The sequence below is a fragment of the Pelecanus crispus genome, chromosome 5, assembly GCF_030463565.1.
Source record: "Pelecanus crispus isolate bPelCri1 chromosome 5, bPelCri1.pri, whole genome shotgun sequence".
Lineage (NCBI taxonomy): Eukaryota > Metazoa > Chordata > Aves > Pelecaniformes > Pelecanidae > Pelecanus > Pelecanus crispus.
In genome coordinates this window covers 71,318,885-71,336,219 of record NC_134647.1, presented here as the reverse complement: position 1 = coordinate 71,336,219, position 17,335 = coordinate 71,318,885, and the positions used below count along the sequence as shown (strand labels likewise).

The window sequence follows — 17,335 nt, the reverse complement described above, 5'->3', positions numbered from 1 at the left end:
GCCATACAATGCACAGATGTGCAAAATCAAGACATGACAAAATTTGGGGTACATTCCTTCATTGCTCCTTGTCTCATAGTCTACAAAGGGGCGATTACTGCATGTTTTATTCCAGAGGCTGTAAATCAAATATGACCAAACTGGTGATGATGTTAGAGACACTGAGAGCAGATCAGAGACCTGAAAGACAGCCATATGTCAGCTCCTGCACTCCCAACTTAAAATTGTATCCAGATCCACCAACTTCCATACACCAGGGAATATTTCATGCTGAAACTGTTTTCATAGCTAAGAAACCAAATGGTTAGGAACAGAACACAAGCTGGTTGAAGGATCTTAATGGAAATTCAACTGAAGACCAGCTGAGGAATCCAAAACTGAATTTTCATTCCAACATGCCTTAGCAATTTCCATTGCTCAAAGCAATGAAAATTCCGCTATTGCTCTGCGTAACTGAATTCTGCCTTTTTGTGGAAGGTTCTTCAGTTCACCATTCTGCTTTATTTTTCAACTTTAATTTATCTATGAACAAGTCAACATTAGAGAAGCAAAGAAAAAAGTACATACGATCACTTACCCTGAGTTTGGCCTCTGCAGTCCAATGTCCTCAGTTTCTGTGCTTCACTGACCTTCGGGTTCCTTCCTTCTCCAGTATGCTGTAAGGCCAGCCTTGAGGCAATAGTGCGTCTCGAAGCGGAGCACGAGAGGCCGCACTTCGTGCCAACTGGGCCCTTCACCCCCTCAGCTGCTCATTTTAACCTCTCTTTGCACTCTCACTACAAAAAAAAATATACCTAAGAAGGTAATTTATGTTTAAAAAAAGCCACGACCACGTTCACCTCATTAAATTTCTTCTGGTCGTGGTAGTACAGAAGTCAGCCTTTACATTACAAAAAGGTTTGTCAAGTCTGCATGACAACATTCAGAGCAACACCATGGTTAATACTGAACAGATACACTCAAGTCTGCTGGATAATTCATGATCTGCAGCAGATCAACCTGAACACTCTGGAAAAAGGATGACGTTACATAAAAACGTTTGTCCCAAATGCTGAGATCTAAACAAGAAGCATCTGCCCAAGTTCTCTTAAAATATAAGCTTCATTTTTATCACATACATCTGCTAAAAAAAGGTATAGTATTTAAAAAAAAAAAAAAAAAAAAGAATGTTAGGATATACTCTGGTCTTCACGTAACTTGGTTAATGCTCCACAGAGCTAAGCACTACTTGATATCAAGCTCAAAAGCAGGCACAAATGTTTATCTCCCCGTTTTTCACCATTTACATGCTGAAACATAGGTCACATGAACAAAAAATGCCAGGTCCAAAAATAATCTCTTCTACTCTATTTTTTTTGTAGACTGGGTGTTGCTTTTAAAGGGACACAAATTATTCCACAAGAGCTTCTTGTTCTACAGTGGAGAGTTCACTTCTGGGTCATAGTCCTCTTCCATCAAAGAGGTGAGACAGGAACTGTAGTCACTATAAAAAACAAACAAAACCTCATCAATACAAGTGGCATAAACATGACAAAGTATGACTAGAGAGAAGAACAGAAGGAGGAATTGAGCAACTATAGTGCAAGTGACAAAAGCTATTTGATCTCTGATCAAAACTAAACCTGAAATAATCTAATTAAAAAAAAGGTCCCCGAAAAGGGCATTTTTGCTTTTAAATGATAACTTCCCAGATTTAGCTTACAAAAGAGCAATACAAACAAGCTGAATCAGAATAAAAGTAAGAGTGGAGAAACTGCATGCAACTGATGAAAAGGATTCCACACTTTGTAGCAATTTTAAAACCTGCTGCTAAAATAAAAATGAGACTCTAGGCCGCAGGTAGGCTTGGGCCATTCCATGTGCCTCATCTCCTCTGCGCACGCACACCATTCCTCACCTGCTCCAACACAGCCAGACTCCTCTCTCAAGAGGCTCATGACATTAATACATCCAGTATTCCATTAACTCCACCAACAATAAAAAAAATTGAGGTTTTCTGCTATGGTCTCTTTTTCCTTGAACCATCTTACCTAACCAGAAGCAAATACATAGGTTTACTGCTCCTGAAACATCTGAAAGGTTTTATTACTCTTTTGATGCCAGCAGCTGTTTCTCAGGATCCTTTTAGGTGTGCCTTATTATGTCTTTATATTTGACTTATCAGAGTTTGTTTTCCTTGTTTGGCTATGGCTCCATTCTTTGATCAGTTCTGGTTTTTGTTGCACTTGTTATGCCATTCTTTACTCTAAATGTGGATTATTTTTTTTTTAAAAGTTTTTAAGACAGTTTTGATAGAAGCTCAAAATAAACACACACAGGGAATAGTAAAAGAATCACCACCTTTTTATCCTCTGGGTCATTCCCTTTAACAAACCCCCTTTAAATATAATTTTTTCTTTCTGGAACTAGATATTATTGTTCTGTAGGGGAGTTTGGAAAGGGGGGAACACTTTTGCACCTAAGCTGTGAGCCATGATCACATTTCTGGAGGTAGAGTAACAACAAGCACCCTCACAACCCCTACAAACTACCAGCCAAGATGAGGCAAAAACAGAGCGGACATGGCCATACACAATACTGACCTGGGAACGTTCTGAGCATCCCACCCTGTACCACAAGTTAGTAAGCATCACACACTGCAAACAACAAAAGTGCTAACCTATCAAGACCTGTTTTTATAGGAAAGGGTAATTTTTCAGTGTGTATAGGGACATGCTGGAACATCTGCTGCAGACAGAACAGTGTTCCCACCATGCTGAACTCAGCACAGGTACAGAACTTTAGCTGTGACCTGAGACTGCTACCAAATGTTTGAGCAGTAAGTAGAAGATAAAACAGGGACAAAGTCAATGTAGTTGACTATATTTAAACAAGATTCATTACCTTCTGAATAAATACGCTTTTCAGAACAAGCTGTATAGCAATTAAGCCATGTCAAACTATTGAGAGAAGTCATATAATTTAAGAAGATCATGAACCTTGAGAACAATTCACAGTGATGTGAAAAATGGACCTAAGCGGAGCAAAGCCCACATGGAACTGTTCTTGGGATTTAATGGTATCTAAATAAATGAACATCACAGAACTACAGTTTTGAAGTAGGAACTATGTCTGAGTACACAACAAAAATAAAAACACCACAGAAGTACAATATCCAGGTTCCATTTCACAAAAAAGGTTCCCAGTACCTTTGGAAAAGGAAAGCACACGAACAGTTTGCAAAACTTGTGTTGCTGCAAGACATCTTTTTATATTTCAGCACAGTCAAAACCAAGGTGAAACTCTTTGCGAAACTCCAACCACCAATTTAAAGAAGATTTTGCAGAGGATTCAGGTCTCCTAACCTGCTATTTTGATATCATCGTTAGCATCAGTGACCAGGGCAGTTCATTAAGGAGCAGTATCTAACATGCATGTAGACAGTCTAGTGCAACTTCTAGACATGACATTTTGGACTTGTCTAAAATGTGCTACTTGTCTTGCAAACATTGTGCTGTCACAGTTAGCATAAAATAGGCACTGCCGATCAGAAAACTTTATAGTTGTTAAAGGAATGACCTCCACATCACCTCAAACCGTCTATCAAGTATTTTGATACTTCTGTAACCTTTACTCTGAAACAATCTCACTTGTGGGTGTCACAGTTACTGGGAGGCTCTGCACTGAGGTTGCAGTACATCAAAGCAAGAGGCTTAAATTAATCTCCACGCACTTCTCTTCAGGTAGTGTACAGAAAGCACACTTCAGATAGTAAATATGAACTGACGTCTTGAGCCCTTCCAAAGTTGTGTTTCCTGGCACGAGCAAGGTACTGAAGGCTATATGCCAATATACTGTATGTCAACACAGCCTGCAGCTGGCTCCTTATTTCAAAAGGCATATATACTGCTCTTCAGTCATCGCCCTCCTGTGCATGTAGTATCAGAAAAAGAACAAGGTATGCGACATTAAAATGCAACACTTTGCTAGAGCAAAAAGCTTGCTGTTAGGCGAAGTGCTGTAAACTACACTACTACTGAAACCCTTCAGTAGGATTAGCCCACATGCTAGGTTTCACAGCCTCTTCTCACATACGCTCTGAATCCTGTCCAACATGACACCTTCAACCTACCTAAGACCACTTCCACAACCTACCATACTACTGACAACAGTAATACCACAAAATCATAAGGGCAAGACCCAAACTCTCTCAATTACCTTCTCTGACAGCAACCTACAATAAATTATTAAGAAAAAAAATGCGCAAGAACAAGAGAGAATAGCATCGGGGGGTGGGGGGTGTGTGTGTGCGTCCCAGGATACTTTCTCAGCCTTTGAAGCCAGAGTTGGTATTATAGCTTATTACCAGTCAGTGCTTCTATGTAGATCTGTTGAATTGCTTTCTTTTTAAACACTTTAATACATTTTTGCTTCCCCAATGAGAGGGGGCAGAGTTTACTTGTGCTTAGTGTAAAGGTAAATTTGTGGCTATAGAAATGTCAGTCTAAATTCAGTTGGATGTTTTCTTGTGCTACCAAAGAGCCTGACCACATTCTCTTTAATTTTTCATGATACTCATGATTTTATACATGATGTACATACCCATCAAGTCATCTCTCTTCCAAGCTAAGACAAATTATTTGCAAAAGCCTTTCCTAGCCTTTACCATGTCTTTTAGACATAAGGTCACCAAAACTGCATAAAATGCTCAAGATCTGGGAGCATGACCAATCCATACGGTGGCAAAATTGTGCATTTTTTAACCTTTCTTCCTAATATCTAACACTGTTTCTGTTTTTGATTACTACACAGAACTGAAATGACCTTTACCAGCTACTCAGTAATGAATAGAGCAAAGAGATTTCTCAAAATACAGGTGGTGTCTGCTTTTCTCTGGTCATGCACATGAGCATGTGTGTGGAACAAACACCCATGCATTCCCTGAAGGCAAAGTTCCCAATTCTTCCCATACTGCATTTACAGTTCAGTCGAGCTGGTCTCTGCTTCACGATGGAAAACAGCAAGGACAAAGATCATCCCCAGTAGCCACTCCCAATTCCAGGAAAAAAGCAAATGAAAGTGCTCGTCAACACAAATTTAATTAATTCCCTCTCTCCTTTTAAATTCCAGTTTGAATTATTTCTGGAAATACAAATCAGAAAAAGAGAAAATAATAACATCACTAAATGATATGTTCTTTAAAGGCATACCTCCTTTCAGAACAACGAAATCTGCATTAATGAGCTTTGGTGAAGAAAAAAGGTTGACTATCAACTACCCCAAAATATTCTTTCACTGATCAAAATGAAGTAGTCTTGGGCAAGTAATATAAGTACATAAAACATTAAACTCTGATAAGCACTTGGGTTCCACTTGTGAACAGTTTTAATTAACCTTTAAAAAAATTTCTTTTTCAATTACAAATTTTTACATGTTGCATTAAAAATGTTTTAACTGTTACTTCATAGCTACCTCTTTTCATAAGTTTTTGTTGTTATAAAAGTACTTTTTTCCACTTGGTAATTGCTTAAGTTTCATATCTAAATATCCTTCACCGTGTCATTTAACATGCAAATGGAAGAAATGATACTTGTCACTGAGTCAAATAAACAAGTGAAAGTTGTCAGATGCTCTATGATCAGACTTCATGGCCTATTTGTCTAAACAAATATTAAAAGTTTGACATAAAAATAGAAGAAACATACAAGCACATCCAATTTAAAGAAGAGGCACAGACTACAGTAAGGAACATAGTCAGGACAGAAAACCCCATCCTCTAATACACCATTAATGCTGTGTTATAGTTGAATATAGTTACACAGTTGTTTTGATCCTGTTAACTTTCACTTCTACTCCTTACATAGACTTGACCAGAGTTAATCTCTAAACCAGAGAGAGAGTTTCTAAAGCTTTGACTCTCAAGCTGAACTTTCCATATATACCTGACAGTGGGAACCAGGGAGGTATTCAATACACCATGACCTACACCAACCAGAATGTAAGACTAAAGAGACAAGCTAATCCAGGCCCCTGAGCTGCGATACAAAATTACTCATTGCCAACAGATCAAGATGTTGCAATACTCCTAAGGCTAATCTATGCATTTTCTTATCAGCAGTGCATTTTTCCTATTACATCCTCTTCCATCTCCTATGTTGGCCTACAAAACTGTAAAAGCCCAATGGGAAACAAAATCTGGCCTGAGATAAGAGCTCACCTGCATGCTGTGCCATTCTAGCACACAACCTCTCTGGGAATTCCCGGAACCAGGCCTTCTAACCTTTGCTCACATTGCGTACTGCAGTGCACATCTGAAACATACAAGTTTTACTGGATGCTTTTTCTGTGTCAATGTTCCTTGCAAACCTCCTCAGGTCCCTTCACCTCTGCTGTCTACCTGGAATCCTATTAATTACATTAATTCCATTTCTGGTCTCCTGCAACAGCAAATGACAAAGACTTAGAGCTGCTAGCAGAAAACCAGCACGAAAGTAGACTTTTACCCTTCATTATACATTTATCAATCCAGCTAATAGCAGCTGTAAAGTCCATCTCTGCCACAATTTCAGCTCATTTCACTGCATTTCTATGTATTTCTCTAAACAGAACATGTTTACTTAAAAAAAAAAAAGTAAAGACTGTTTTTCTAACTGGCCAACTCAATTAGGATTTCAGTAATATTCCTAAAGATCAGATGTCAGCTGGGTTGCAAAAGCATTCAGAAAAATTAGTGAACAACTTAATGGATGCATAAGGCAGAACAGAATTTACTTCCCTTATCAGTTTTCTTTCTGTGCAGCTCTTTCGAAGTTATTTAATCAAGCATATATGCCTAAACATACACGTGTACATGACAGACCTTTCCACCTAGCTACTCTTCAGAGTAGAGTGTCATTTAACAGGTGTATATTAGTTTATGATAAAGAACTAATACCATATGCATCCACTAAGATACAATCTCTTTCTAACAACTTTTGGTTAATCTAATGCATTCACAGAAATAGCGAGTCACAGCCTGGTGCCCAACCTAGGAGGAGTCAAAAGCATGCTACTGATTTCCTTATGGATATCAAAAAGCCACACATGAAATTTTATTATCCTGTTTTCCAAAAAAGCAGAATGTGGCTTGGTCTTACTATTATTAGAAACATTTTATTGAATAAGATAATCATATTTGGGTGCACAGCCCTTTTAAAATAATGTAATTATAAAACTTGCTTCAACTTCACACACATTACTAGGCCTTACTATAAAAGACAGAAGTGCAGCATTAGTACTTCAAGAGTTGTAACAACTGGTGAGCTACATCTTCTCAAGTTGAGATCGTTTATTTGCAGTTAATGGCATGTTCACCTACACGTTCATCTACAAAACAAACTTACTTTCATTTTGCTTTCAGCTTCCATGAATACAATTGTCTAGACACACCTTCAGCCTGTCTACATGACTGAAATACGGCTACCTTTTGAGAGGACAAATGTAGATGTTCCAGAACGGCACGTACAACTGGTAGTGCTCACACACCTGAGGTATTATGCATCAGAGTAACTATTATACACACCTGCCATCATTACTTGTTTCTTTCCATTATATCATACAGCTAGACCTCCAAAACTTTTACTCACATGTATAGGACAGTTCCATTAATTAAAAATACTGCAAAAAACATTGTTTAAGTTGTACCTGACTGCTGAAAAATCTAGCATCTAAAAATGCAAGCATCACTCATGTCGGATTTTACAGAATTATGGAAACGTGAGCCATTAAAACACTAAATGATGGATTAACATGTTAATCATGTATAAAACCAAAGTCTTCACAGATACAGACAGCTATTAAAAGTTCTTGTGAAAGCCAGTTATTACTGAAAGATTAACACCTTGTTTTTCAAGTTTAAAGCAAATTAATCTATCTTGCAGAATCATCAAAACTGTTTTGTGTTCTAGAAACAACACTGCAAATCTATATATTCCAAGATGAAAACGTGTCAGAAGCTTGTCCATACAAAAGTTTTTCCAGAGTAACAGGCTAGGGGTGGGGGAAAATCATATTAACTGTTATGTATCTGACCACTTTTGCAAACCAGACGACTAACTTCAATGAACTGAAAATAGGTTAAGAAAGGTCCATATGGACACATCTATACGCTAAAACCTTTTCCCACTATTGACAGTTCTCCCACTGGCATCTTGTACAGCACTGCTTCACAAACAAACTGTCCATGTACCTACTTACTTTCCATTTCTCTAAGGTCACACTAACCAAATCCTACCTCTTTCAAAATTTCTGGAACAAATACACATGCACCCACCCAACCGCATACCTTGCAAAGCCTTAACAGCCTACTCTTGTGAATACATACTGACATCTAGAATGCAGTGGGTAAGGAGATGATTTTTTGTCTTTCTTAAGAGCAATCAAAGACACAAGGGCATACAAGAGTAACATAACCAAATCACAGAGAAAAGTGACTTCTAGGACTGTGATGCAGGAAAGATTCTTCACTAAGAAAACACCATTGACAAAAACTTGACCTTTAGCAATGCTATTGATTGACTGACACCTACCCTTCCAGCCCCAGCTGATCCAAGTTTCTGCCAGCAAGACTACCACCACATCACTACTGGGTCAGCAGTATCAGATGCATTGAGAAGACCACAGACCCCAAAGCCAGCAAGTTTGTCTTTGGAAGCAAGCTGTATTTAACATAAAAGCCCAAAGCACATTTTGGAAAAGGCAGCATCTGGGGAACCAGCACAGAGGCCTGTGTAAGATGATAAGGCTCTGAACTGCAGCCAGCAAGTGCGATACATTACAGCTGAACCGTTCTAGTGGGTTTTGATGAGTTTACTCTGAGTATCAAGATAGGACCATTTTAAACATGTAGAATCTAAAAGGCTAAATCTAAAAAGGCTCAACGCCTTATAAGCATAGAATGGGGACAGCACAGACTTTCCAGATACTATACCTACCGACAATTATTCCTGGGTGTTTTATACTCTACAGCCACCGGCAATACTGTCATCCCTTATGCCTCTCTCCTGTGCCACTTAAGCTTCCACTTCCCTCCAACATCCCTTTAACAGCCTTTAGTACTGTTTACGTTAGAGAACTGGGGCATTTACCTGAAGTACTAAAACCTACTTACTGCTCTGCCCTACTGCAGGCAGTAAGGTTCCAGGGATTGTATACACCTCTGTTAAATAAGTGTATCTATTGACACTACTGATACAAAACAAAGAAACATATTTTAAATAGTATTAGGCTTTAAATGTGAACAACGTTCTGAACTTTCAACCAGCTTTAGCATTTTATGAAATAAGGTATTTTGAATCTGGAGAAGGTATTCTGCTAATTTTCATCAAATCCAAAGGTCTTTTTAGCTCTTGAAGGGAACAAAAATCAAACATCTATTTTGTAGTGAACTTTGATCCACAGACCTTTTGAAAGTATGCGAGGTCAAGATAAGGCTCTATTCTGCCTTGAACCTTACAAAGCACAACACCTTGTCATGGCTGCCTTTAAAGGTACCGCTATCATCCCCAAAACCTCATGACAGAATGAGTGAAATAGCAATGAAGAGCCTATCTGTATGGTGTACCCAAAGCCTTAATGAATAAAGTCTCTTCTACTGCTCAGTAGCATATGCCAGGATAATGTTCCTCATCATAAGGAAAGAATTGCAAATATGTAATTACTGGCTTATCCCTGCTGCATACTACATACCTCCTGCCTACCTGTCTTCCAGAGATGTAGACAGAGCCTAAGCAGAAGTGAAGTAAGTAGTTCTCCAGTACCTTAAAAAAAAAAAAAATAATGGGATGGGTGTTTCCCACTAAGGGTATTTTATAACCCAGTATTTTACCAGGGTTACTATTGCTACTATAGCACATTTACATTTAAATATATTCCATTTGGAGCTGAGAAAAACATATTTCCTTTGGAAAAGAGCATCAAATGCAACCAGATTATTTATCAAATCTTTGTGTCAAAGCAAGAGAGACCATAAATCAAGTACGGGGAAGTAAAGATCTGCATTCCAGATGAAGGATAAGAGAGCAGAAGGCATGTCACTTGCAAAGAGGAAAGACAATTGAGAGTCAACAAAATAAACAGAGAAGGACATTCAGAAATAAGAGACCATTGTCCTAAACAGTATTATAGTAATTCTTCCCCTCGATACCACTACTCCAGCCCTACAAGACCAGTACTACAAACTGGGAAGGGCGGTACAGTCCAGGGACTTCCCGCCCAAGACAACAGGCAAAGACTGGGGGACTAACATACCTTCTCTGCCCCTCCCTCCACTTGGATTATTTCTAAACCATTTTACCTCAAGACCAGGGCAACATGAAGAAACTCCACATTTATTTGTCTGTGACTAGGACACAACAAAGGCATGTTCAGTCAGCACTTTTCAGCATGTGTACAACACCTGCATTACAGTTTGTAAAGTTTACGTTATCTGCTATGTTTTTCATTCCACTAGCTTAAAATTTTCAGCACTTTCTCTAATCAAGAAAGTATTATCAAACATCAATGTAGAAAAGTCACTGAAGACAATTCAGTTTAAAACAAGTCCTACACATATAAAATAAATTGTACAAATAATAACTATTCCATTTGTTTGGTCTTGGCTTCAAAAAAAAAAAAAGAAAAAAGAGGAACAAGTAATCCCTAATCCTGTGATCTGATGATTTGCTGCAGCTGGCAGATACATCCTCTGTGGATGTTCACAGCATTTTGCTAGAGCTCTCTCTACGATCTAGTCTGTGAAACTCTCGGAGATAAAATAAAGCAAGGAGTTATGGACAAGATGTTGTCCAGCTGGTTTGAACTTCATCTTTAGATCTTGCAGAGAATTATTGCGCTGTTATTCTGCAGGTACACCGTGCAGGCCAAGAGTTAAACAATGTCATTCTTCTACCCTAGTGTCCTACAATAAACTAGGGAATACTAGGAAAACATCTGGGGGCGGGGAGTGTGCATGTGGTGGATCTTCAGAGGTTGCATAGTCCATCCCCTTCTCCTGAGATTTAAAAGATTTTAGCTCTACCCTCTCTCATCAGATGTCTTTGAAAATAAGCTAAGCAATACCCCCCTCCACCAATTTGTACAGTGATCTTCAGGCTGCAGAGCTGCAGGGGTCCAAAAATTAACCCTCAGATGTCTCAAAAAGTATTAGAAAAATGAGTTGGTTATCAGCAGACTGGAATTCATTATGCAGCTATTCATACCTCCACCAAAATATTTTTTTTGGAGCTGTAAATCAAAAGAGATTAGCATACCAGCATTCTCCAGCATATCTCTACAATCTGTTTTCGTTATTCTTATGGCTTGAAAGCCTGTCCCCGCATCTAATGCCTAACCTAAATATGTTCTGCTGCAATTTCAACCCATAACTACTTGTTTTATTCATGGTGGATATGGCAAGCTGACTAACCTCTCTTTGCAGATACCTTTTAAGACATCTTTTCTCCAGACCAGTACTTCAGTACTGCCTGACTGAAAGGCAACCTTAGCAGGTGGCGGCGGGTTTTTTTTTGGGGGGGTCAGGAGGGAAGTCCCATACACCACCCTGTATCCCAGCACCGTCTGGCAGCAGAAAAAGGATGTAATAACATATTCTGGGACCAAATATAGTCATGTTTTTAAAAAACAAACACTCCCCACAACAACTCCAATGTTACTGTTGAAGCTACAAGCTTTTAAGTTCAAAGCACTAATGATGAAAAAACTGATGTGACCCACCTACCAAGCATGACAGCTTGCAGGCAGTGACAGGATGTCAGAGCTGGCTCCCACTTATATCCGCAGGTAACTTTTGTAAGCTGCTTTATAGATCACCTGCTGATGTCTGATGAAACATAAGTTGTATAAAACTATTCTAGAGCTAAACAATCCAATTTTTTCCCCCCCAATCCTCACTCAGGGGTTCTCTCCTTTACAGATTTTATCTTCTTTACAGATCTTGCTATCCAGCCATAACTTTCCCAAAGTATGATAGTATCACAAACTGAACAACATACTTCTAGCTGAAGACCTATCACTCCTCAGAAGAATAGAAAAACTGCTTCATTAATACCTTGTTTACAACGCTCTTTTGTATGTTCCAGTATGACAAGCAAATTTTCATGACAGTGATGCTGCTGACTCATGATAATTTAGGAACCACCATAACCCCTAGATACTCTCCCACAGCACTGCTGCCTAGCCAGCTGTTACTTGGCTGCACAAGGTAATATTCCTAAACAGAGTAATTTGAACCCATCTACACCAAAATGGCTGAAATCAATGCTATTGATTTCAGACCACTTCTTGAATTTGTCAAGATCATATCATCTGTGTGTTCAGTAAGAATATTGTTTCAACATGGAAAAGTGAAAACACCAAACAGTACATGACCCAAGACAGACTCCCTGATGCGAACACTCTTCCCTTGAACATACCCAAGTCCTGTCCTTTTCTAGATGTTGTGAGGGGAAGTGCTCCTCAACACTTTTCAGTATTCTGGAACTTTTACCACCCCCACAGGCTGTCAGTTCCCTAAATACTGTAGGATATATTCCATAAGGCCCACTCAACCTGAAGACATTAAAGTCATCATTAACCTGTTTCTCTACTTTAACTAGAGTTTGAAGTACAGGAAAGACAGTTTTCCCAAACTAACAGTTGAGATCGTAACCCATTCAACACCTTCAGGGTGAGAGAGTTCCCTTGCTGAGTTTTTTTAAGATTAGCATCAAAGGTCTTTTCAGACCACCTCATGTGAATCCTGATTAATCCCTTGATGATGGATGACGCATTGGAACACCATGGCAAAACACTCCTTTCCGCTGAAAAGCCGGAGACCTGTTATAATCTTTACCATACAAATTCATCAGCAACTTTGTGAATACCAATAATTTCCGCACCCAGAATAATACCCTATACCTCCATGGCAGACCCAGTCTTTTATTTACAAGCTAATTGTTCATCACAAACTGAAGATGACTAAATTCAAAGTGAGTGATGATCATTGCCACATGCTCCGTATGTTGCAACTACAGTATGAGGGTCACACAGATATCCAGGAAAGCAGTCCCCGCCACACAAAACCTCTATCCCCACTGCCAGTCATTCTTGGCCATACCATTATTCACCCCTGACACTTACTATCTACCTGAACCTAGAACAGATGCTGAAAATAAAACTGCTCCAATGGAAACTAATTTACAATAATTCATTTCTTCCTATACTGGAAAAAAAGGGGATTCCTAAAACGAAGGACATGCATTTGGACAACATTATACACCCCCCATCCTTGCTTATTAAGAACCACCAACACCACACCATGAAGCTGTGATGCTCCTTCCAGGGTGGAGGATAAGACTATGAAAACACTGAACTGGAAGTGATCACAAGATTCAAGGAGGAAAACAGAAAAAAAAAAATACATTGGCATTTTTGCTAGAATGACTGTAAATCCTAGAACTTCAGTAGCTCCTGATGAACTCTCTAGTGTTCAACAGTCCCTGGGGCACAAGGTCACGCACTGCAAAATATTTGTTTCTGAGCATCACTTATTGCAGAAAACCTCACTTATGTTTGGATGTACTGGTTCAAAAAGGATTGTTGTTAAAGCCAGACCTTGGAAGTGCAACTATTTCAGATTAGTCTTTTTATGGAACTGCATACACCAACACCTTGCAAAGTCTTTTTGCTGTTTAATTACAGAAAGGTCTAAGAAGCATAAAGTGTTAAAATTCTTCTTCTGACACTTTTGAAGGCCAGCTGGAGAAGGCAGGAACTGAAATAGTTAAGCACACTTTAGTCAAGAATTTCCAGTTTGGAGGGATACAGCCTGATAGCTAATATGTATGATTAACCAATATGCTTCCCTTCCCACTTACTGTCATGCTAATGGCCTCATCTAACCTAGAATTTTTAGGTCTGCACAGTGTTTGCACATACATGTATGGGGCAGTGGATACTTAGCCACTATCAATCTCTACCTAAATCCACTCCCCAAAATGTAAATTTATCTTCTGACCATACAGTAATTCATTAGAGTTTGGCACATTTTCACAGGAACATATTAACTTATAGAACACAAGTTAAACAACATCCTGGCCTTCATGAAGTATTCTAAGCAGGACCATGTTTCTGCCAACTTCACTGCTTTTCATCAAATCTGACAAGTAAAGAGAACATGCACTCCAATTACTCTTACTGAAATGAAAGCCACATACGATTTAGTTGGTATCCTGGTCACTACGTAAGTGACAGGAAAATGTCCACTTACACTGCTATGTTAGCAGAACAAAATCTAAACCGCTCCTGCCTCTACAAATAAATTAACATAAAAACTTAAAAAAACCAAACAAGCTTCCTGCTATACACACTACCTCACCAACTGCAAAATTCAGTAACTATGACCTTTTCCTGTGTAAGTTATAGCAACAGTCACCCCATGGTTGTGTTTTTACAAAGCCGTAAGAAAAAGCTGTATCCATGCAAGAGCAGCCAGCACTTTACTGAAGAGAGGTGCTTTCTGTTTTAGCTCTACTGAACACAGCCAGTCCTTTTCCAATCTGTTCATACAGACAAATGAATAAAGCATGCCCTGAAGTACACTTCACAACTAAGTCAATTCAGCAGCCATACAACTAACTTCAAACATCTTGTAACACTGAAATTCAATTAAAAAAAGCAACTTTAACTCCTGAGCCAATAGTTTTTGTTCACTTAGTAAAGACAAAGAGCTACTGACACCTCATACTTCTGAAGAAATTTACAGATCCAACCACAGTATTTTTCTGTATTTAAAAAGTATCCCACAGCTCTTGAAATATTTTTAAATTTCATGAAAATGCTAGTGAAGATTATTTTTCTGTAGTGACTTAATTTCCTAATTTAAAACAGGAATTTCAAGAGGCATTAACACCACATACAAAGTAGTCACATCTGTGAGACAAGGCAACCATACCCTGCAAAAATGTTTGCAGAGTATTTTTCCTAACAATTCAGAAAGTGTACACTTCCATTTGATTTGTTATGTATCACATCTATATTCTGCTCTTCTTATTTCTGAGACATCCGCAGAAAAAACAGGACTTGTTTTTTTTTTAAATGCCATCTGTTCCCTGCATATTTTCACTTGAAGTTCTAGTATATCTGCAATGGAAACTTCTGTGTCATATAGAATTAAGACTACAAACTAGATGAGTATAAAATGCAGAGGCTGCACTTCCCTACAAATAGCTGTAAAAAAAAAAAAAAAGAAAAAAAATAGGGAAGTATCACCTGAAGCGTTTCTATTCCAAATACAGAACTTCAAGTTCTTAAGGTGTTTTTCTCTAGAAATGATCAGACAAAATATGAGAGGAAAACTGCTCTTCTTAAATCTGGTGATTTTATTTCTTCCTACCACTGCTCTACACCTGTTTCCTTCCTGAGTCAGAGACTGGAAGTTTGAAATACCGGTCTCCAAATGGATGAGCATGGAGAACCTTTCACTGAGATACCAGCCATATTCATTCATGAAGTAACATTTGCATTAAGCTTTTTTTCATAACCACCTAACATTTTTATAGAAGCAATGTCAATTCTACAGTAAACTCAGCTTTGATGGCTCTTCAATTATCTCAGCTGTTTTCTCAGCTCCATTACCCCCCTTTGCTGTTTCCATACTTTGCTCAGTCGCTTGCAACGTTTCAGAGTATTATCAACATTACTAACGCTTGTGTCACTCAGACCTCGGGGGCGGGGAAAGGCAGGCTGACTTACCTGGTCATGTTAATATAAAAAGATTTCTCAGCAATGCTCTTAAGCGATTCTACCATTACTTATGAGGATTTAAATAGCGACTGCTCCTCTCAAGCTGTTTAAAAACTCCTAACTTCTGCAGACACCCACTAACCGCTCTAAAATCGTTCCAAACCGGCTCACTACTAAACTGAATTCAATTCAAAGCCTTAAATGCGTCTTTGAAATACTAGGTGTGACCACAGCTGTTCTGATCAAGCCCAGCTACAGCCGCTTAAGTTAAACCGTGCGAGACCCTAGGCCAACAGGGCATAAACCACACCAGACACAGAGAAATAACTTTCACGACGGAAAAAGCCACCTCGCCCTCCGGCCAGGCGCTGTTTTTGTGCGAGCAGATAACGACTGGCACCTGACAAGCTTCCCGGCCTCCCTTTTGCCCTCGCCCCCGCACGGGCCGGCCGAGAGGGGCTGGCAGCGGGCTGGGGCTCGGCTGCCCGCAGCACACGTGTCACTGCTCGGCGCCGACCGCCCCCTCCCGCCGGGGGCTGCCGGAAAGAGCGGCCGTAAATCCCACAGCGGCGAAGGGAAACGGCCCGAGCCAGCACGGCTCACCCAGTTTCGTTTCCAGCTCGCAATCAAAACAGGCGGCAGCCGAGTCGCCCCTGCCGCGGGCGCTCGGGCCGCCCCGGGCCGCCGCGCAGGAAGCCCCGCGCCCGGCCCGGCCCCCCGGGGACTTCACCCCGGCGGAACGCGGCGTTCCGGCCCGTCCTTCCCGTCCCACCCCCCCCCGCCCCGAGCCCGCACCCGGCCGGCCCGCGTGATGACAGGACAAGGCTCAACTCCGGGCGAGAGCCGGAACGGCCGCGGCAGCGCCCAGGCGGTGTCAAGCGCCGGGAACTTTCCGGCTAAGCAGGAAACAATAACCGAGGAGCCTCGGCCGCAGCCGCCCTCCCCCGGCCCGGCCCGGCCCGGCGGCCCTGCCCCGCCGGGAGCCCCTCGCTGCCGCCCTCGGGAGCGGGCTCCTCGCGGCCCCGCCGCGGCTGAGGGACGGGGGTGGGCGCGCGGCGGGGCCGAGGGCGGAGAGAGCCCCCCCGGCGGCCGCACCGCCCCCCGCCGCCGCCGCCAGCGGGGTCCCGGCCTGGCGGGAGGCCGATCCCGGGCCGCTCCGAGGCCGCAGAGCCGGCGGGGGGGGGAGGGGGGGCGGCGGGCCGGGTCCCGGAGCGGCGGGCGGCGGGGAGGCGCGGCGGGGCGCCGGGAGGAGGGGTGTGGGAGCCGCACTCACCGGCCAGGCCCCTCTCGCTGCCTCCTGCGGCCCCAGAACCATAACAAAGCTCTGCCCAAAATGGCTGCCCGGCCCTGCCCGGCCGGGGGCCGGAGGGGGCGGGGCCTGCGAGCGCGCGGGGCGGGGCCGAGGTGGCGGAAGGGACACGCCCACCCGGCTCCCCCGGCGGCCACGCGGAGCGCTGCTGCCCCCGCCCCGGCCCAGGCGCGGGGCGCGCGCGCGCCCCCCGCCCCACCAATCAGAGCGGTCGCCCTCGTCGCCCGTCGGCCGCCAGCAGAGACTACGCGTCCCAGAAGGCCACGCGCCCTCCCGCCGTGCCGATCG

General features: G+C 41.6%; 1 protein-coding gene across 3 annotated transcripts in view; it reads right to left on the bottom strand.

Moving 5' to 3' along the window:
- The window catches only part of GPBP1L1 (GC-rich promoter binding protein 1 like 1), a 32,089-nt gene extending 14,992 nt beyond the window's left edge, over window positions 1-17,097 (bottom strand). Inside the window, exons 1-2 of one of the 3 annotated variants that reach the window (XM_075710427.1) lie at window positions 17,012-17,097; window positions 578-1,483 (exon numbers count right to left, since the gene is read on the bottom strand). The gene's annotated coding sequence lies outside the window, so the exon portion shown is untranslated. Of the gene's footprint in view, window positions 1-577; window positions 1,484-3,766; window positions 3,910-9,705; window positions 9,727-17,011 lie in introns of those variants that run through there. The other 2 variants (XM_075710429.1, XM_075710428.1) reach the window with 2 other exon arrangements.
- Between the last annotated feature and the right edge of the window lie 238 nt (window positions 17,098-17,335).